General features: G+C 44.5%; 8 non-coding genes across 8 annotated transcripts; all 8 read right to left on the reverse strand.

Moving 5' to 3' along the window:
- Positions 1 to 1,790: 1,790 nt before the first annotated feature.
- trnaq-cug (transfer RNA glutamine (anticodon CUG)) lies at positions 1,791 to 1,862 on the reverse strand. The gene has a single exon. It is a non-coding gene; the product is annotated as a tRNA-Gln (tRNA).
- Positions 1,863 to 3,150: 1,288 nt separating this feature from the next.
- On the reverse strand, positions 3,151 to 3,222 carry trnaq-cug (transfer RNA glutamine (anticodon CUG)). The gene has a single exon. It is a non-coding gene; the product is annotated as a tRNA-Gln (tRNA).
- A 1,948-nt stretch (positions 3,223 to 5,170) lies between these two features.
- Positions 5,171 to 5,242, reverse strand: trnaq-cug (transfer RNA glutamine (anticodon CUG)). Its single transcript has one exon. It is a non-coding gene; the product is annotated as a tRNA-Gln (tRNA).
- Positions 5,243 to 6,525: 1,283 nt separating this feature from the next.
- On the reverse strand, positions 6,526 to 6,597 carry trnaq-cug (transfer RNA glutamine (anticodon CUG)). The gene has a single exon. It is a non-coding gene; the product is annotated as a tRNA-Gln (tRNA).
- A 4,662-nt stretch (positions 6,598 to 11,259) lies between these two features.
- trnaq-cug (transfer RNA glutamine (anticodon CUG)) lies at positions 11,260 to 11,331 on the reverse strand. Its single transcript has one exon. It is a non-coding gene; the product is annotated as a tRNA-Gln (tRNA).
- A 1,283-nt stretch (positions 11,332 to 12,614) lies between these two features.
- Positions 12,615 to 12,686, reverse strand: trnaq-cug (transfer RNA glutamine (anticodon CUG)). Its single transcript has one exon. It is a non-coding gene; the product is annotated as a tRNA-Gln (tRNA).
- A 6,001-nt stretch (positions 12,687 to 18,687) lies between these two features.
- trnaq-cug (transfer RNA glutamine (anticodon CUG)) lies at positions 18,688 to 18,759 on the reverse strand. Its single transcript has one exon. It is a non-coding gene; the product is annotated as a tRNA-Gln (tRNA).
- A 1,283-nt stretch (positions 18,760 to 20,042) lies between these two features.
- Positions 20,043 to 20,114, reverse strand: trnaq-cug (transfer RNA glutamine (anticodon CUG)). Its single transcript has one exon. It is a non-coding gene; the product is annotated as a tRNA-Gln (tRNA).
- Positions 20,115 to 20,519: the final 405 nt, after the last annotated feature.

The following is a 20,519-nucleotide window of genomic DNA, read 5'->3' on the forward strand; positions in this document are numbered from 1 at the left end:
TCACAAATCTCTGCTTCTTTTTCACACTGCTCATAGCAGCTTGTATTGCAGTCCTGCCAGGTAAAATGTGAATAATCTTTGCAAGGCACTGCTGTACGAAAGATAAGCAATTGTTAACTTTTTTCGAGAATACGAAGTGCAATGTCTACGTTTCAAGAAGCACTGCTTTCAATTTCAGCAAGTATGCCAGCCGAATGCAGCTTAAAAGAAAATGTTGAGCAATCTGCTGTGCAGTCAAACGAAGCACTGGACAACACACATTTTTCTCCCCCTCTTATTTGGAACTGGGAATGAGAGGTTGAGCCTATCATCTGATGTCGAGAACAATAAATCAACCGTCATTGATTCAGGCAGCAAACGGTCCCGTAACCGTGGTTGGTATGCAGATGCCAAGCTTGTATGTCCCAAATTTCCAGCAGCTGGGACAACAAGAATTCAGGTTCCACCGAGATTTGAACTCGGATCGCTGGATTCAGAGCCGAGAGTGCTTACCATTACACCATGGAACCTTTGCTGAACTGTTCCCTAGATTCTTTTCTCAAAATCAACAACATTACCATCTCCACCATTATACTTTGTCTCGGCCTGGTCTCATCCTTAACTTCAGCTTGCCCACTTGCCCCTCTGCTAAGCTTCGGTTCTGAGCAAATCACACAGCTGCCTTGATGGCTATCGGTTCACAAATCTCAGCTTCTTTTTCACACTGCTCATGGCAGATTGCATTGCAGTCCTGCCAGGTAAAATGTGAATAATCTTTGCAAGGCACTGCTGCACGATAGATAAGCAATTGTTAACTTTTTTCGAGAATACGAAGTGCAATGTCTACGTTTCAAGAAGCACTGCTTTCAATTTTAGCAAGTATGCCAGCCGAATGCAGCTTGCAAAGAAAATGTTGAGCAATCTGCTGTGCAGTGAAACGAAGCACTGGACAATACACATCTTTCTCCCCCGCTAATTTGGAACTGGGAATGAGAGGTTGAGCCTATCATCTGATGTTGAGAACAATACATCAACCGTCATTGATTCAGGCAGCAAACGGTCCCGTAACCGTGGTTGGAATGCAGATGCCAAGCTTGTATGTCCCAAATTTCCAGCAGCTGGGACAACAAGAATTCAGGTTCCACCAAGATTTGAACTCGGATCGCTGGACTCAAAGTCCAGAGTGGTCACCATTACAGCATGCAACCGGCGCTGAAGAATTAATTAGAATCTTTTCTTAAAATCAACAACATTACCGTCGCCACCATTTTTCTTTGTCTCCGTCTGGTCTCATCCTTAACTTCAGCTTGCCCCTCTGCTAAGCCTCGGTTCTGAGTAAATCACACAGCTGCCTTGATGGCTATCGGTTCACAAATCTCTGCTTCTTTTTCACACTGCTCATAGCAGCTTGTATTGCAGTCCTGCCAGGTAAAATGTGAATAATCTTTGCAAGGCACTGCTGTACGAAAGATAAGCAATTGTTAACTTTTTTCGAGAATTCGAAGTGCAATGTCTACGTTTCAAGAAGCACTGCTTTCAATTTTAGCAAGTATGCCAGCCGAATGCAGCTTGCAAAGAAAATGTTGAGCAATCGGCTGTGCAGTGAAACGAAGCACTGGACAATACACATCTTTCTCCCCCTCTTATTTGGAACTGGGAATGAGAGGTTGAGCCTATCATCTGATGTCGAGAACAATAAATCAACCGTCATTGATTCAGGCTGCAAACGGTCCCGTAACCGTGGTTGGTATGCAGATGCCAAGCTTGTATGTCCCAAATCAAATTTCCAGCAGCTGGGACAACAAGAATTCAGGTTCCACCGAGATTTGAACTCGGATCGCTGGATTCAGAGCCCAGAGTGCTTACCATTACACCATGGAACCTTTGCTGAACAGTTCCCTAGATTCTTTTCTCAAAATCAACAACATTAACATCTCCACCATTATACTTTGTCTCGGCCTGGTTTCATCCTTAACTTCAGCTTGCCCACTTGCCCCTCTGCTAAGCTTCGGTTCTGAGCAAATCACACAGCTGCCTTGATGGCTATCGGTTCACAAATCTCAGCTTCTTTTTCACACTGCTCATGGCAGATTGCATTGCAGTCCTGCCAGGTAAAATGTGAATAATCTTTGCAAGGCACTGCTGCACGATAGATAAGCAATTGTTAACTTTTTTCGAGAATACGAAGTGCAATGTCTACGTTTCAAGAAGCACTGCTTTCAATTTTAGCAAGTATGCCAGCCGAATGCAGCTTGCAAAGAAAATGTTGAGCAATCTGCTGTGCAGTGAAACGAAGCACTGGACAACACACATCTTTCTCCCCCGCTTATTTGGAACTGGGAAAGAGAGGTTGAGCCTGTCATCTGATGTTGAGAACAATACATCAACCGTCATTGATTCAGGCAGCAAACGGTCCCGTAACCGTGGTTGGTATGCAGATGCCAAGCTTGTATGTCCCAAATTTCCAGCAGCTGGGACAACAAGAATTCAGGTTCCACCAAGATTTGAACTCGGATCGCTGGACTCAAAGTCCAGAGTGGTCACCATTACAGCATGCAACCGGCGCTGAAGAATTCATTAGAATCTTTTCTTAAAATCAACAACATTACCGTCGCCACCATTATACTTTGTCTCGCTCTGGTCTCATCCTTAACTTCAGCTTGCCCACTTGCCCCTCTGCTAAGCCTCGGTTCCGAGTAAATCACACAGCTGCCTTGATGGCTATCGGTTCACAAATCTCTGCTTCTTTTTCACACTGCTCATAGCAGCTTGTATTGCAGTCCTGCCAGGTAAAATGTGAATAATCTTTGCAAGGCACTGCTGTACGAAAGATAAGCAATTGTTAACTTTTTCCGAGAATACGAAGTGCAATGTCTACGTTTCAAGAAGCACTGCTTTCAATTTCAGCAAGTATGCCAGCCGAATGCAGCTTAAAAGAAAATGTTGAGCATTCTGCTGTGCAGTCAAACGAAGCACTGGACAACACACATTTTTCTCCCCCTCTTATTTGGAACTGGGAATGAGAGGTTGAGCCTATCATCTGATGTCGAGAACAATAAATCAACCGTCATTGATTCAGGCAGCAAACGGTCCCGTAACCGTGGTTGGTATGCAGATGCCAAGCTTGTATGTCCCAAATCAAATTTCCAGCAGCTGGGACAACAAGAATTCAGGTTCCACCGAGATTTGAACTCGGATCGCTGGATTCAGAGCCCAGAGTGCTTACCATTACACCATGGAACCTTAGCTGAACAGTTCCCTAGATTCTTTTCTCAAAATCAACAACATTAACATCTCCACCATTATACTTTGTCTCGGCCTGGTCTCATCCTTAACTTCAGCTTGCCCACTTGCCCCTCTGCTAAGCTTCGGTTCTGAGCAAATCACACAGCTGCCTTGATGGCTATCGGTTCACAAATCTCAGCTTCTTTTTCACACTGCTCATGGCAGATTGCATTGCAGTCCTGCCAGGTAAAATGTGAATAATCTTTGCAAGGCACTGCTGCAAGATAGATAAGCAATTGTTAACTTTTTTCGAGAATACGAAGTGCAATGTCTACGTTTCAAGAAGCACTGCTTTCAATTTTAGCAAGTATGCCAGCCGAATGCAGCTTGCAAAGAAAATGTTGAGCAATCTGCTGTGCAGTGAAACGAAGCACTGGACAATACACATCTTTCTCCCCCACTTATTTGGAACTGGGAATGAGAGGTTGAGCCTATCATCTGGATGTTTCGAACAATACATCAACCGTCATTGATTGAGGCAGCAAACGGTCCCGTAACCGTGGTTGGTATGCAGATGCCAAGCTTGTATGTCCCAAATTTCCAGCAGCTGGGACAACATGAATTTAGGTTCCACCAAGATTTGAACTCGGATCGCTGGACTCAAAGTCCAGTGTGCTCACGATTACAGCATGCAAGCGGCGCTGAAGAATTCATTAGAATCTTTTCTTAAAATCAACAACATTACCGTCACCACCATTATACTTTGTCTCGCTCTGGTCTCATCCTTAACTTCAGCTTGCCCACTTGCCCCTCTGCTAAGCCTCGGTTCTGAGCAAATCACACAGCTGCCTTGATGGCTATCGGTTCACAAATCTCAGCTTCTTTTTCACACTGCTCATGGCAGATTGCATTGCAGTCCTGCCAGGTAAAATGTGAATAATCTTTGCAAGGCACTGCTGCACGATAGATAAGCAATTGTTAACTTTTTTCGAGAATACGAAATGCAATGTCTACGTTTCAAGAAGCACTGCTTTCAATTTTAGCAAGTATGCCAGCCGAATGCAGCTTGCAAAGAAAATGTTGATCAATCTGCTGTGCAGTGAAACGAAGCACTGGACAATACACATTTTTCTCCCCCGCTTATTTGGAACTGGGAATGAGAGGTTGAGCCTATCATCTGATGTTGAGAACAATACATCAACCGTCATTGATTCAGGCAGCAAACGGTCCCGTAACCGTGGTTGGAATGCCAAGCTTGTATGTCCCAAATTTCCAGCAGCTGGGACAACAAGAATTCAGATTCCACCAAGATTTGAACTCGGATCGCTGGACTCAAAGTCCAGAGTGGTCACCATTACAGCATGCAACCAGCGCTGAAGAATTCATTAGAATCTTTTCTTAAAATCAACAACATTACCGTCGCCACCATTATACTTTGTCTCGCTCTGGTCTCATCCTTAACTTCAGCTTGCCCCTCTGCTAAGCCTCGGTTCCGAGTAAATCACACAGCTGCCTTGATGGCTATCGGTTCACAAATCTCTGCTTCTTTTTCACACTGCTCATAGCAGCTTGTATTGCAGTCCTGCCAGGTAAAATGTGAATAATCTTTGCAAGGCACTGCTGTACGAAAGATAAGCAATTGTTAACTTTTTCCGAGAATACGAAGTGCAATGTCTACGTTTCAAGAAGCACTGCTTTCAATTTCAGCAAGTATGCCAGCCGAATGCAGCTTAAAAGAAAATGTTGAGCATTCTGCTGTGCAGTCAAACGAAGCACTGGACAACACACATTTTTCTCCCCCTCTTATTTGGAACTGGGAATGAGAGGTTGAGCCTATCATCTGATGTCGAGAACAATAAATCAACCGTCATTGATTCAGGCAGCAAACGGTCCCGTAACCGTGGTTGGTATGCAGATGCCAAGCTTGTGTGTCCCAAATTTCCAGCAGCTGGGACAACAAGAATTCAGGTTCCACCGAGATTTGAACTCGGATCACTGGATTCAGAGCCCAGAGTGCTTACCATTACACCATGGAACCTTTGCTGAACAGTTCCCTAGATTCTTTTCTCAAAATCAACAACATTACCATCTCCACCATTATACTTTGTCTCGGCCTGGTCTCATCCTTAACTTCAGCTTGCCCACTTGCCCCTCTGCTAAGCTTCGGTTCTGAGCAAATCACACAGCTGCCTTGATGGCTATCGGTTCACAAATCTCAGCTTCTTTTTCACACTGCTCATGGCAGATTGCATTGCAGTCCTGCCAGGTAAAATGTGAATAATCTTTGCAAGGCACTGCTGCACGATAGATAAGCAATTGTTAACTTTTTTCGAGAATACGAAGTGCAATGTCTACGTTTCAAGAAGCACTGCTTTCAATTTTAGCAAGTATGCCAGCCGAATGCAGCTTGCAAAGAAAATGTTGAGCAATCTGCTGTGCAGTGAAACGAAGCACTGGACAATACACATCTTTCTCCCCCGCTTATTTGGAACTGGGAATGAGAGGTTGAGCCTATCATCTGATGTTGAGAACAATACATCAACCGTCATTGATTCAGGCAGCAAACGGTCCCGTAACCGTGGTTGGTATGCAGATGCCAAGCTTGTAAGTCCCAAATTTCCAGCAGCTGGGACAACAAGAATTCAGGTTCCACCAAGATTTGAACTCGGATCGCTGGACTCAAAGTCCAGAGTGGTCACCATTACAGCATGCAACCGGCGCTGAAGAATTCATTAGAATCTTTTCTTAAAATCAACAACATTACCGTCGCCACCATTATTCTTTGTCTCGGTCTGGTCTCATCCTTAACTTCAGCTTGCCCACTTGCCCCTCTGCTAAGCCTCGGTTCTGAGTAAATCACACAGCTGCCTTGATGGCTATCGGTTCACAAATCTCTGCTTCTTTTTCACACTGCTCATAGCAGCTTGTATTGCAGTCCTGCCAGGTAAAATGTGAATAATCTTTGCAAGGCACTGCTGTACGAAAGATAAGCAATTGTTAACTTTTTTCGAGAATACGAAGTGCAATGTCTACGTTTCAAGAAGCACTGCTTTCAATTTCAGCAAGAATGCCAGCCGAATGCAGCTTTAAAGAAAATGTTGAGCATTCTGCTGTGCAGTCAAACGAAGCACTGGACAACACACATTTTTCTCCCCCTCTTATTTGGAACTGGGAATGAGAGGTTGAGCCTATCATCTGATGTCGAGAACAATAAATCAACCGTCATTGATTCAGGCAGCAAACGGTCCCGTAACCGTGGTTGGTATGCAAATGCCAAGCTTGTATGTCCCAAATTTCCAGCAGCTGGGACAACAAGAATTCAGGTTCCACCGAGATTTGAACTCGGATCGCTGGATTCAGAGCCCAGAGTGCTTACCATTACACCATGGAACCTTTGCTGAATAATTCCCTAGATTCTTTTCTCAAAATCAACAACATTACCATCTCCACCATTATACTTTGTCTCGGCCTGCTCTCATCCTTAACTTCAGCTTGCCCACTTGCCCCTCTGCTAAGCTTCGGTTCTGAGCAAATCACACAGCTGCCTTGATGGCTATCGGTTCACAAATCTCAGCTTCTTTTTCACACTGCTCATGGCAGATTGCATTGCAGTCCTGCCAGGTAAAATGTGAATAATCTTTGCAAGTCACTGCTGCACGATAGATAAGCAATTGTTAACTTTTTTCGAGAATACGAAGTGCAATGTCTACGTTTCAAGAAGCACTGCTTTCAATTTTAGCAAGTATGCCAGCCGAATGCAGCTTGCAAAGAAAATGTTGAGCAATCTGCTGTGCAGTGAAACGAAGCACTGGACAATACACATCTTTCTCCCCCACTTATTTGGAACTGGGAAAGAGAGGTTGAGCCTATCATCTGATGTTGAGAACAATACATCAACAGTCATTGATTCAGGCAGCAAACGGTCCCGTAACCGTGGTTGGTATGCAGATGCCAAGCTTGTATGTCCCAAATTTCCAGCAGCTGGGACAACAAGAATTCAGGTTCCACCAAGATTTGAACTCTGATCGCTGGACTCAAAGTCCAGAGTGGTCACCATTACAGCATGCAACCGGCGCTGAAGAATTCATTAGAATCTTTTCTTAAAATCAACAACATTACCGTCGCCACCATTATACTTTGTCTCGCTCTGGTCTCATCCTTAACTTCAGCTTGCCCACTTGCCCCTCTGCTAAGCCTCGGTTCCGAGTAAATCACACAGCTGCATTGATGGCTATCGGTTCACAAATCTCAGCTTCTTTTTCACATTGCTCATGGCAGATTGCATTGCAGTCCTGTCAGGTAAAATGTGAATAATCTTTGCAAGGCACTGCTGCACGATAGATAAGCAATTGTTAACTTTTTTCGAGAATACGAAGTGCAATGTCTACGTTTCAAGAAGCACTGCTTTCAATTTTAGCAAGTATGCCAGCCGAATGCAGCTTTAAAGAAAATGTTGAGCATTCAGCTGTGCAGTGAAACGAAGCACTGGACAACACACATTTTTCTCCCCCTCTTATTTGGAACTGGGAATGAGAGGTTGAGCCTATCATCTGATGTCGAGAACAATAAATCAACCGTCATTGATTCAGGCAGCAAACGGTCCCGTAACCGTGGTTGGTATGCAGATGCCAAGCTTGTATGTCCCAAATTTCCAGCAGCTGGGACAACAAGAATTCAAATTCCACCGAGATTTGAACTCGGATCGCTGGATTCAGAGCCCAAAGTGCTTACCATTACACCATGGAACCTTTGCAGAACAGTTTCCTAGATTCTTTTCTCAAAATCAACAACATTACCATCTTCACCATTATACTTTGTCTTGGCCTGGTCTCATCCTTAACTTCAGCTTGCCCACTTGCCCCTCTGCTAAGCTTCGGTTCTGAGCAAATCACACAGCTGCCTTGATGGCTATCGGTTCACAAATCTCAGCTTCTTTTTCACACTGCTCATGGCAGATTGCATTGCAGTCCTGCCAGGTAAAATGTGAATAATCTTTGCAAGGCACTGCTGCACGATAGATAAGCAATTGTTAACTTTTTCGAGAATACGAAGTGCAATGTCTACGTTTCAACAAGCACTGCTTTCAATTTTAGCAAGTATGCCAGCCGAATGCAGCTTGCAAAGAAAATGTTGAGCAATCTGCTGTGCAGTGAAAGGAAGCACTGGACAATACACATCTTTCTCCCCCGCTTATTTGGAACTGGGAATGAGAGGTTGAGCCTATCATCTGATGTTGAGAACAATACATCAACCGTCATTGATTCAGGCAGCAAACGGTCCCGTAACCGTGGTTGGTATGCAGATGCCAAGCTTGTATGTCCCAAATTTCCAGCAGCTGGGACAACAAGAATTCAGGTTCCACCAAGATTTGAACGCGGATCGCTGGACTCAAAGTCCAGAGAGGTCACCATTACAGCATGCAACCGGCGCTGAAGAATTCATTAGAATCTTTTCTTAAAATCAACAACATTACCATCACCACCATTATACTTTGTCTCGCTCTGGTCTCATCCTTAACTTCAGCTTGCCCACTTGCCCCTCTGCTAAGCCTCGGTTCTGAGCAAATCACACAGCTGCCTTGATGGCTATCGGTTCACAAATCTCAGCTTCTTTTTCACACTGCTCATGGCAGATTGCATTGCAGTCCTGCCAGGTAAAATGTGAATAATCTTTGCAAGGCACTGCTGCACGATAGATAAGCAATTGTTAACTTTTTTCGAGAATACGAAGTGCAATGTCTACGTTTCAAGAAGCACTGCTTTCAATTTTAGCAAGTATGCCAGCCGAATGCAGCTTGCAAAGAAAATGTTGAGCAATCTGCTGTGCAGTGAAACGAAGCACTGGACAATACACATCTTTCTCCCCCGCTTATTTGGAACTGGGAATGAGAGGTTGAGCCTATCATCTGATGTTGAGAACAACACATCAACCGTCATTGATTCAGGCAGCAAACGGTCCCGTAACCGTGGTTGGTATGCAAATGCTAAGCTTGTATGTCCCAAATTTCCAGCAGCTGGGACAACAAGAATTCAGGTTCCACCAAGATTTGAACTCGGATCGTTGGACTCAAAGTCCAGAGTGGTCACCATTACAGCATGCAACCGGCGCTGAAGAATTCATTAGAATCTTTTCTTAAAATCAACAACATTACCGTCGCCACCATTATACTTTGTCTCGCTCTGGTCTCATCCTTAACTTCAGCTTGCCCACTTGCCCCTCTGCTAAGCCTCGGTTCCGAGTAAATCACACAGCTGCCTTGATGGCTATCGGTTCACAAATCTCTGCTTCTTTTTCACACTGCTCATAGCAGCTTGTATTGCAGTCCTGCCAGGTAAAATGTGAATAATCTTTGCAAGGCACTGCTGTCCGAAAGATAAGGAATTGTTAACTTTTTTCGAGAATACGAAGTGCAATGTCTACGTTTCAAGAAGCACTGCTTTCAATTTCAGCAAGTATGCCAGCCGAATGCAGCTTAAAAGAAAATGTTGAGCATTCTGCTGTGCAGTGAAACGAAGCACTGGACAATACACATCTTTCTCCCCCGCTTATTTGGAACTGGAAATGAGAGGTTGAGCCTATCATCTGATGTCCAGAACAATAAATCAACCATCATTGATTCAGGCAGCAAACGGTCCCGTAACCGTGGTTGGTATGCAGATGCCAAGCTTGTATGTCCCAAATTTCGAGCAGCTGGGACAACAAGAATTCAAATTCCACCGAGATTTGAACTCGGATCGCTGGATTCAGAGCCCAGAGTGCTTACCATTACATCATGGAACCTTTGCAGAACAGTTCCCTAGATTCTTTTCTCAAAATCAACAACATTACCATCTTCACCATTATATTTTGTCTCGGCCTGGTCTCATCCTTAACTTCAGCTTGCCCACTTGCCCCTCTGCTAAGCTTCGGTTCTGAGCAAATCACACAGCTGCCTTGATGGCTATCGGTTCACAAATCTCAGCTTCTTTTTCACACTGCTCATGGCAGATTGCATTGCAGCCCTGCCAGGTAAAATGTGAATAATCTTTGCAAGGCACTGCTGCACGATAGATAAGCAATTGTTAACTTTTTTCGAGAATACGAAGTGCAATGTCTACGTTTCAAGAAGCACTGCTTTCAATTTTAGCAAGTATGCCAGCCGAATGCAGCTTGCAAAGAAAATGTTGAGCAATCTGCTGTGCAGTGAAACGAAGCACTGGACAATACACATCTTTCTCCCCCGCTTATTTGGAACTGGGAATGAGAGGTTGAGCCTATCATCTGATGTTGAGAACAATACATCAACCGTCATTGATTCAGGCAGCAAACGGTCCCGTAACCGTGCTTGGAATGCAGATGCCAAGCTTGTATGTCCCAAATTTCCAGCAGCTGGGACAACAAGAATTCAGGTTCCACCAAGATTTGAACTCGGATCGCTGGACTCAAAGTCCAGAGTGGTCACCATTACAGCATGCAACCGGCGCTGAAGAATTCATTAGAATCTTTTCTTAAAATCAACAACATTACCGTCGCCACCATTATACTTTGTCTCGCTCTGGTCTCATCCTTAACTTCAGCTTGCCCCTCTGCTAAGCCTCGGTTCCGAGTAAATCACACAGCTGCCTTGATGGCTATCGGTTCACAAATCTCTGCTTCTTTTTCACACTGCTCATAGCAGCTTGTATTGCAGTCCTGCCAGGTAAAATGTGAATAATCTTTGCAAGGCACTGCTGTACGAAAGATAAGCAATTGTTAACTTTTTTCGAGAATACGAAGTGCAATGTCTACGTTTCAAGAAGCACTGCTTTCAATTTCAGCAAGTACGCCAGCCGAATGCAGCTTAAAAGAAAATGTTGAGCATTCTGCTGTGCAGTCAAACGAAGCACTGGACAACACACATTTTTCTCCCCCTTTTATTTGGAACTGGAAATGAGAGGTTGAGCCTATCATCTGATGTCGAGAACAATAAATCAACCGTCATTGATTCAGGCAGCAAACGGTCCCGTAACCGTGGTTGGTATGCAGATGCCAAGCTTGTATGGCCCAAATTTCCAGCAGCTGGGAGAACAAGAATTCAGGTTCCACCGAGATTTGAACTCGGATCGCTGGATTCAGAGCCCAGAGTGCTTACCATTACACCATGGAACCTTTGCTAAACAGTTCCCTAGATTCTTTTCTCAAAATCAACAACATTACCATCTCCACCATTATACTTTGTCTCGGCCTGGTCTCATCCTTAACTTCAGCTTGCCCACTTGCCCCTCTGCTAAGCTTCGGTTCTGAGCAAATCACACAGCTGCCTTGATGGCTATCGGTTCACAAATCTCAGCTTCTTTTTCACACTGCTCATGGCAGATTGCATTGCAGTCCTGCCAGGTAAAATGTGAATAATCTTTGCAAGGCACTGCTGCACGATAGATAAGCAATTGTTAACTTTTTTCGAGAATACGAAGTGCAATGTCTACGTTTCAAGAAGCACTGCTTTCAATTTTAGCAAGTATGCCAGCCGAATGCAGCTTGCAAAGAAAATGTTGAGCAATCTGCTGTGCAGTGAAACGAAGCACTGGACAATACACATCTTTCTCCCCCGCTTATTTGGAACTGGGAAAGAGAGGTTGAGCCTATCATCTGATGTTGAGAACAATACATCAACCGTCATTGATTCAGGCAGCAAACGGTCCCGTAACCGTGGTTGGTTTGCAGATGCCAAGCTTGTATGTCCCAAATTTCCAGCAGCTGGGACAACAAGAATTCAGGTTCCACCAAGATTTGAACTCGGATCGCTGGACTCAAAGTCCAGAGTGGTCACCATTACAGCATGCAACCGGCGCTGAAGAATTCATTAGAATCTTTTCTTAAAACCAACAACATTACCGTCGCCACCATTATACTTTGTCTCGGTCTGGTCTCATCCTTAACTTCAGCTTGCCCACTTGCCCCTCTGCTAAGCCTCGGTTCTGAGTAAATCACACAGCTGCCTTGATGGCTATCGGTTCACAAATCTCTGCTTCTTTTTCACACTGCTCATAGCAGCTTGTATTGCAGTCCTGCCAGGTAAAATGTGAATAATCTTTGCAAGGCACTGCTGTACGAAAGATAAGCAATTGTTACCTTTTTTCGAGAATACGAAGTGCAATGTCTACGTTTCAAGAAGCACTGCTTTCAATTTCAGCAAGTATGCCAGCCGAATGCAGCTTTAAAGAAAATGTTGAGCATTCTGCTGTGCAGTCAAACGAAGCACTGGACAACACACATTTTTCTCCCCCTCTTATTTGGAACTGGGAATGAGAGGTTGAGCCTGTCATCTGATGTCGAGAACAATAAATCAACCGTCATTGATTCAGGCAGCAAACGGTCCCGTAACCGTGGTTGGTATGCAGATGCCAAGCTTGTATGTCCCAAATTTCCAGCAGCTGGGACAACAAGAATTCAGGTTCCACCGAGATTTGAACTCGGATCGCTGGATTCAGAGCCCAGAGTGCTTACCATTACACCATGGAACCTTTGCTGAACTGTTCCTAGATTCTTTTCTCAAAATCAACAACATTACCATCTCCACCATTATACTTTGTCTCGGCCTGGTCTCATCCTTAACTTCAGCTTGCCCACTTGCCCCTCTGCTAAGCTTCGGTTCTGAGCAAATCACACAGCTGCCTTGATGGCTATAGGTTCACAAATCTCAGCTTCTTTTTCACACTGCTCATGGCAGATTGCATTGCAGCCCTGCCAGGTAAAATGTGAATAATCTTTGCAAGGCACTGCTGCACGATAGATAAGCAATTGTTAACTTTTTTCGAGAATACGAAGTGCAATGTCTACGTTTCAAGAAGCGCAGCTTTCAATTTTAGCAAGTATGCCAGCCGAATGCAGCTTGCAAAGAAAATGTTGAGCAATCTGCTGTGCAGTGAAACGAAGCACTGGACAATACACATCTTTCTCCCCCGCTTATTTGGAACTGGGAATGAGAGGTTGAGCCTATCATCTGATGTTGAGAACAATACATCAACCGTCATTGATTCAGGCAGCAAACGGTCCCGTAACCGTGGTTGGTATGCAGATGCCAAGCTTGTATGTCCCAAATTTCCAGCAGCTGGGACAACAAGAATTCAGGTTCCACCAAGATTTGAACTCGGATCGCTGGACTCAAAGTCCAGAGTGGTCACCATTACAGCATGCAACCGGCGCTGAAGAATTCATTAGAATCTTTTCTTAAAATCAACAACATTACCGTCGCCACCATTATACTTTGTCTCGCTCTGGTCTCATCCTTAACTTCAGCTTGCCCCTCTGCTAAGCCTCGGTTCCGAGTAAATCACACAGCTGCCTTGATGGCTATCGGTTCACAAATCTCTGCTTCTTTTTCACACTGCTCATAGCAGCTTGTATTGCAGTCCTGCCAGGTAAAATGTGAATAATCTTTGCAAGGCACTGCTGTACGAAAGATAAGCAATTGTTAACTTTTTTCGAGAATACGAAGTGCAATGTCTACGTTTCAAGAAGCACTGCTTTCAATTTCAGCAAGTATGCCAGCCGAATGCAGCTTAAAAGAAAATGTTGAGCATTCTGCTGTGCACTGAAACGAAGCACTGGACAACACACATTTTTCTCCCCCTCTTATTTGGAACGGGGAATGAGAGGTTGAGCCTATCATCTGATGTCGAGAACAATAAATCAACCGTCATTGATTCAGGCAGCAAACGGTCCCGTAACCGTGGTTGACATGCAGATGCCAAGCTTGTATGTCCCAAATTTCCAGCAGCTGGGACAACAAGAATTCAGGTTCCACCGAGATTTGAACTCGGATCGCTAGATTCAGAGCCCAGAGTGCGTACCATTACACCATGGAACCTTTGCTGAACAATTCCCTAGATTCGTTTCTCAAAATCAACAACATTACCATCTCCACCATTATACTTTGTCTCGGCCTGGTCTCATCCTTAACTTCAGCTTGCCCACTTGCCCCTCTGCTAAGCTTCGGTTCTGAGCAAATCACACAGCTGCCTTGATGGCTATCGGTTCACAAATCTCAGCTTCTTTTTCACACTGCTCATGGCAGATTGCATTGCAGTCCTGCCAGGTAAAATGTGAATAATCTTTGCAAGTCACTGCTGCACGATAGATAAGCAATTGTTAACTTTTTTCGAGAATACGAAGTGCAATGTCTACGTTTCAAGAAGCACTGCTTTCAATTTTAGCAAGTATGCCAGCCGAATGCAGCTTGCAAAGAAAATGTTGAGCAATCTGCTGTGCAGTGAAACGAAGCACTGGACAATACACATCTTTCTCCCCCGCTTATTTGGAACTGGGAATGAGAGGTTGAGCCTATCATCTGGATGTTGAGAACAATACATCAACCGTCATTGATTGAGGCAGCAAACGGTCCAGTAACCGTGGTTGGTATGCAGATGCCAAGCTTGTATGTCCCAAATTTCCAGCAGCTGGGACAACAAGAATTCAGGTTCCACCAAGATTTGAACTCGGATCGCTGGACTCAAAGTCCAGAGTGGTCACCATTACAGCATGCAACCGGCGCTGAAGAATTCATTAGAATCTTTTCTTAAAATCAAAAACATTACCGTCGCCACCATTTTTCTTTGTCTCGGTCTGGTCTCATCCTTAACTTCAGCTTGCCCCTCTGCTAAGCCTCGGTTCTGAGTAAATCACACAGCTGCCTTGATGGCTATCGGTTCACAAATCTCTGCTTCTTTTTCACACTGCTCATAGCAGCTTGTATTGCAGTCCTGCCAGGTAAAATGTGAATAATCTTTGCAAGGCACTGCTGTACGAAAGATAAGCAATTGTTAACTTTTTTCGAGAATGCGAAGTGCAATGTCTACGTTTCAAGAAGCACTGCTTTCAATTTCAGCAAGTATGCCAGCCGAATGCAGCTTAAAAGAAAATGTTGAGCATTCTGCTGTGCACTGAAACGAAGCACTGGACAACACACATTTTTCTCCCCCTCTTATTTGGAACTGGGAATGAGAGGTTGAGCCTATCATCTGATGTCGAGAACAATAAATCAACCGTCATTGATTCAGGCAGCAAACGGTCCCGTAACCGTGGTTGACATGCAGATGCCAAGCTTGTATGTCCCAAATTTCCAGCAGCTGGGACAACAAGAATTCAGGTTCCACCGAGATTTGAACTCGGATCGCTGTATTCAGAGCCCAGAGTGCTTACCATTACACCATGGAACCTTTGCTAAACAGTTCCCTAGATTCTTTTCTCAAAATCAACAACATTACCATCTCCACCATTATACTTTGTCTCGGCCTGGTCTCATCCTTAACTTCAGCTTGCCCACTTGCCCCTCTGCTAAGCTTCGGTTCTGAGCAAATCACACAGCTGCCTTGATGGCTATCGGTTCACAAATCTCAGCTTCTTTTTCACACTGCTCATGGCAGATTGCATTGCAGTCCTGCCAGGTAAAATGTGAATAATCTTTGCAAGGCACTGCTGTACGAAAGATAAGCAATTGTTAACTTTTTTCGAGAATACGAAGTGCAATGTCTACGTTTCAAGAAGCACTGCTTTCAATTTCAGCAAGTATGCCAGCCGAATGCAGCTTATAAGAAAATGTTGAGCATTCTGCTGTGCAGTCAAACGAAGCACTGGACAACGCACATTTTTCTCCCCCTCTTATTTGGAACTGGGAATGAGAGGTTGAGCCTATCATCTGATGTCGAGAACAATAAATCAGCCGTCATTGATTCAGGCAGCAAACGGTCCCGTAACCGTGGTTGGTATGCAGATGCCAAGCTTGTATGTCCCAAATTTCCAGCAGCTGGGACAACAAGAATTCAGGTTCCACCGAGATTTGAACTCGGATCGCTGGATTCAGAGCCCAGAGTGCTTACCATTACACCATGGAAGCTTTGCTGAACTGCTCCCTAGATTCTTTTCTCAAAATCAACAACATTACCATCTCCACCATTATACTTTGTCTCGGCCTGGTCTCATCCTTAACTTCAGCTTGCCCACTTGCCCCTCTGCTAAGCTTCGGTTCTGAGCAAATCACACAGCTGCCTTAATGGCTATCGGTTCACAAATCTCAGCTTCTTTTTCACACTGCTCTTGGCAGAATGCATTGCAGTCCTGCCAGGTAAAATGTGAATAATCTTTGCAAGGCACTGCTGCACGATAGATAAGCAATTGTTAACTTTTTTCGAGAATACGAAGTGCAATGTCTACGTTTCAAGAAGCACTGCTTTCAATTTTAGCAAGTATGCCAGCCGAATGCAGCTTGCAAAGAAAATGTTGAGCAATCTGCTGTGCAGTGAAACGAAGCACTGGACAATGCACATCTTTCTCCCCCGCTTATTTGGAACTGGGAATGAGAGATTGAGCCTATCATCTGATGTCGAGAACAATAAATCAACCGTCATTGATTCAGGCAGCAAACGGTCCCGTAACCGTGGTTGGTATGCAGATGCCAAGCTTGTATGTCCCAAATTTCCAGCAGTTGGGACAACAAGAATTCAGGCTCCACCGATATTTGAACTCGGATCGCTGGATTCAGAGCCCAGAGTGCTTACCATTACACCATGGAACCTTTGCTGAACAGTTCCTAGATTCTTTTCTCAAAATCAACAACATTACCATCTCCACCATAATACTTTGTCTCGGCCTGGTCTCATCCTTAACTTCAGCTTGCCCACTTGCCCCTCTGCTAAGTTTCGGTTCTGAGCAAATCACACAGCTGCCTTGATGGCTATCGGTTCACAAATCTCAGCTTCTTTTTCACACTGCTCATGGCAGATTGCATTGCAGTCCTGCCAGGTAAAATGTGAATAATCTTTGCAAGGCACTGCTGCACGATAGATAAGCAATTGTTAACTTTTTTCGAGAATACGAAGTGCAATGTCTACGTTTCAAGAAGCACTGCTTTCAATTTTAGCAAGTATGCCAGCCGAATGCAGCTTGCAAAGAAAATGTTGAGCAATCTGCTGTGCAGTGAAACGAAGCACTGGACAATACACATCTTTCTCCCCCGCTTATTTGGAACTGGAAATGAGAGGTTGAGCCTATCATCTGATGTCCAGAACAATAAATCAACCATCATTGATTCAGGCAGCAAACGGTCCCGTAACCGTGGTTGGTATGCAGATGCCAAGCTTGTATGTCCCAAATTTCGAGCAGCTGGGACAACAAGAATTCAAATTCCACCGAGATTTGAACTCGGATCGCTGGATTCAGAGCCCAGAGTGCTTACCATTACATCATGGAACCTTTGCAGAACAGTTCCCTAGATTCTTTTCTCAAAATCAACAACATTACCATCTTCACCATTATACTTTGTCTCGGCCTGGTCTCATCCTTAACTTCAGCTTGCCCACTTGCCCCTCTGCTAAGCTTCGGTTCTGAGCAAATCACACAGCTGCCTTGATGGCTATCGGTTCACAAATCTCAGCTTCTTTTTCACACTGCTCATGGCAGATTGCATTGCAGCCCTGCCAGGTAAAATGTGAATAATCTTTGCAAGGCACTGCTGCACGATAGATAAGCAATTGTTAACTTTTTTCGAGAATACGAAGTGCAATGTCTACGTTTCAAGAAGCACTGCTTTCAATTTTAGCAAGTATGCCAGCCGAATGCAGCTTGCAAAGAAAATGTTGAGCAATCTGCTGTGCAGTGAAACGAAGCACTGGACAATACACATCTTTCTCCCCCGCTTATTTGGAACTGGGAATGAGAGGTTGAGCCTATCATCTGATGTTGAGAACAATACATCAACCGTCATTGATTCAGGCAGCAAACGGTCCCGTAACCGTGCTTGGAATGCGGATGCCAAGCTTGTATGTCCCAAATTTCCAGCAGCTGGGACAACAAGAATTCAGGTTCCACCAAGATTTGAACTCGGATCGCTGGACTCAAAGTCCAGAGTGGTCACCATTACAGCATGCAACCGGCGCTGAAGAATTCATTAGAATCTTTTCTTAAAATCAACAACATTACCGTCGCCACCATTATACTTTGTCTCGCTCTGGTCTCATCCTTAACTTCAGCTTGCCCCTCTGCTAAGCCTCGGTTCCGAGTAAATCACACAGCTGCCTTGATGGCTATCGGTTCACAAATCTCTTCTTCTTTTTCACACTGCTCATAGCAGCTTGTATTGCAGTCCTGCCAGGTAAAATGTGAATAATCTTTGCAAGGCACTGCTGTACGAAAGATAAGCAATTGTTAACTTTTTTCGAGAATACGAAGTGCAATGTCTACGTTTCAAGAAGCACTGCTTTCAATTTCAGCAAGTACGCCAGCCGAATGCAGCTTAAAAGAAAATGTTGAGCATTCTGCTGTGCAGTCAAACGAAGCACTGGACAACACACATTTTTCTCCCCCTTTTATTTGGAACTGGAAATGAGAGGTTGAGCCTATCATCTGATGTCGAGAACAATAAATCAACCGTCATTGATTCAGGCAGCAAACGGTCCCGTAACCGTGGTTGGTATGCAGATGCCAAGCTTGTATGGCCCAAATTTCCAGCAGCTGGGAGAACAAGAATTCAGGTTCCACCGAGATTTGAACTCGGATCGCTGGATTCAGAGCCCAGAGTGCTTACCATTACACCATGGAACCTTTGCTAAACAGTTCCCTAGATTCTTTTCTCAAAATCAACAACATTACCATCTCCACCATTATACTTTGTCTCGGCCTGGTCTCATCCTTAACTTCAGCTTGCCCACTTGCCCCTCTGCTAAGCTTCGGTTCTGAGCAAATCACACAGCTGCCTTGATGGCTATCGGTTCACAAATCTCAGCTTCTTTTTCACACTGCTCATGGCAGATTGCATTGCAGTCCTGCCAGGTAAAATGTGAATAATCTTTGCAAGGCACTGCTGCACGATAGATAAGCAATTGTTAACTTTTTTCGAGAATACGAAGTGCAATGTCTACGTTTCAAGAAGCACTGCTTTCAATTTTAGCAAGTATGCCAGCCGAATGCAGCTTGCAAAGAAAATGTTGAGCAATCTGCTGTGCAGTGAAACGAAGCACTGGACAATACACATCTTTCTCCCCCGCTTATTTGGAACTGGGAAAGAGAGGTTGAGCCTATCATCTGATGTTGAGAACAATACATCAACCGTCATTGATTCAGGCAGCAAACGGTCCCGTAACCGTGGTTGGTTTGCAGATGCCAAGCTTGTATGTCCCAAATTTCCAGCAGCTGGGACAACAAGAATTCAGGTTCCACCAAGATTTGAACTCGGATCGCTGGTCTCAAAGTCCAGAGTGGTCACCATTACAGCATGCAACCGGCGCTGAAGAATTCATTAGAATCTTTTCTTAAAACCAACAACATTACCGTCGCCACCATTATACTTTGTCTCGGTCTGGTCTCATCCTTAACTTCAGCTTGCCCACTTGCCCCTCTGCTAAGCCTCGGTTCTGAGTAAATCACACAGCTGCCTTGATGGCTATCGGTTCACAAATCTCTGCTTCTTTTTCACACTGCTCATAGCAGCTTGTATTGCAGTCCTGCCAGGTAAAATGTGAATAATCTTTGCAAGGCACTGCTGTACGAAAGATAAGCAATTGTTACCTTTTTTCGAGAATACGAAGTGCAATGTCTACGTTTCAAGAAGCACTGCTTTCAATTTCAGCAAGTATGCCAGCCGAATGCAGCTTTAAAGAAAATGTTGAGCATTCTGCTGTGCAGTCAAACGAAGCACTGGACAACACACATTTTTCTCCCCCTCTTATTTGGAACTGGGAATGAGAGGTTGAGCCTGTCATCTGATGTCGAGAACAATAAATCAACCGTCATTGATTCAGGCAGCAAACGGTCCCGTAACCGTGGTTGGTATGCAGATGCCAAGCTTGTATGTCCCAAATTTCCAGCAGCTGGGACAACAAGAATTCAGGTTCCACCGAGATTTGAACTCGGATCGCTGGATTCAGAGCCCAGAGTGCTTACCATTACACCATGGAACCTTTGCTGAACTGTTCCTAGATTCTTTTCTCAAAATCAACAACATTACCATCTCCACCATTATACTTTGTCTCGGCCTGGTCTCATCCTTAACTTCAGCTTGCCCACTTGCCCCTCTGCTAAGCTTCGGTTCTGAGCAAATCACACAGCTGCCTTGATGGCTATAGGTTCACAAATCTCAGCTTCTTTTTCACACTGCTCATGGCAGATTGCATTGCAGCCCTGCCAGGTAAAATGTGAATAATCTTTGCAAGGCACTGCTGCACGATAGATAAGCAATTGTTAACTTTTTTCGAGAATACGAAGTGCAATGTCTACGTTTCAAGAAGCGCAGCTTTCAATTTTAGCAAGTATGCCAGCCGAATGCAGCTTGCAAAGAAAATGTTGAGCAATCTGCTGTGCAGTGA

Source organism: Somniosus microcephalus, unplaced genomic scaffold (assembly GCF_052327205.1).
Source record: "Somniosus microcephalus isolate GS21.2 unplaced genomic scaffold, FLI_Smic_1.0 unresolved_chr4, whole genome shotgun sequence".
NCBI classification, from domain to species: Eukaryota; Metazoa; Chordata; class Chondrichthyes; order Squaliformes; family Somniosidae; genus Somniosus; species Somniosus microcephalus.